The following is a 1,420-nucleotide window of genomic DNA, read 5'->3' as shown; positions in this document are numbered from 1 at the left end:
CTAGACACGTGGGCACCTCCAGGATTCTCTGCTGGGTCCTGCACTTGACGGTCAATCTCTTTTTTCCTGCGAAGGTGACTGGCAAATGGAAAAACACGAACATCACAAAAGTAAGATACTTTGCATACTGTTCTTTTCCGCTTCATGAGAAAGCCTTACACAGATTATCTGCTGCAGTGATCTCCATCCCTGATGTGTGTGTCTGGGGCTCATGCTCTGGGCCAGCTGCTCCATGGTTTTTGTCCTGTGCAGGCACAAGCAGTGGCTTCAGCACATCCACAGGAGTGATCTCTCCCTGAGAGCCTCCCCTGAGACCAGAGCAACCCAAGGTATCCTTCTCCTGGTGGGCACCTTTGTATTTCTCTACACTCTTTCCTGCATCTTGCAAGGGTGTTTTGTGTTTTTTTCATCATTCAAGCAGGTTGCTGCTGACTGTCTCTGCCTTAATCAATGCATGGTTCCCAATTGTCTGCCCCTTTGTGCTCATGAGCCATGAACAGTGTCTCCAGAATCTACTGTGTTTTCATGGTGGATGGAGCCCACAGTCACCCAATCTCATCATCAAAAACATGCATGTTGTTTCTTTCTTTCTTTTACTCTTTTGAGACAGAGTTTTATTCTTGTTACCCAGGCTGGAGTGCAGTGGGCGAGATCTTGGCTCACTACAACCTCTGCCCCCCCGGGTTCAAGCAATTCTCCTGCCTCAGCCTCCCGAGCAGCTGGGACTATAGGCACGCACCACCACACCTGGCTAATTTTGTATTTTTAGTAGAGACAGGGTTTCACTGTGTTGGTCAGGACGGTCTCGATCTCTTGACCTTAAGTGATCCACCTTCCTCGGCCTCCCAAAGTGCTGGGATTACAGGTGTGAGTCACTGTGCCAGGCCTAAAACATTTGTTTCTGGTTTTGACTGTGTTCAGTCCATGCACTCAGCCTGTGCCATATTCCCTGAAGATGCAGAGGATGCATAATTAGCTCTGCCCTGCTACTCAAAGTCTCCTCTTCCTGACTTGGCTGAAATGAACCCCTGCCCCTCCCCTATTCTCGCCAGCACCTCAGATATTCTCAGCCAGAAACTCCCGAAACCCTCCTCTGGTTTTCAGTATCATAGCCCAGTAGGAGGGTATGACTGTCTCCCTAGGAACTGTGTTCATGTCCCGGCGGAGTCTCCACTGAAGCTGTTAGTAAAATGCTCCTGCATGGGCTTCATGTTGGAGTTGGATGAATAATGACAACACCGGCTAATAACCAGAGCACAGAGACATGAAATGTGAGGCAAAGAAAGCTGCTGAATTCTAACTGTAAAACTTTGGGCCAGGAGGCTGAGGCAGGAAAATCACTTGAACCCAGGAGGTGGAGGTTGCAGTGAGTACCACACTACAGCTTGGTTGACAGAGCAAGACTCTGTCTCCAAAAAAA

Source organism: Cebus imitator, unplaced genomic scaffold (assembly GCF_001604975.1).
Source record: "Cebus imitator isolate Cc_AM_T3 unplaced genomic scaffold, Cebus_imitator-1.0 Scaffold846, whole genome shotgun sequence".
Taxonomy (NCBI): Eukaryota; Metazoa; Chordata; class Mammalia; order Primates; family Cebidae; genus Cebus; species Cebus imitator.
The sequence above is the reverse complement of the archived record's forward strand: the minus strand, read 5'-3'. Positions refer to the sequence as shown.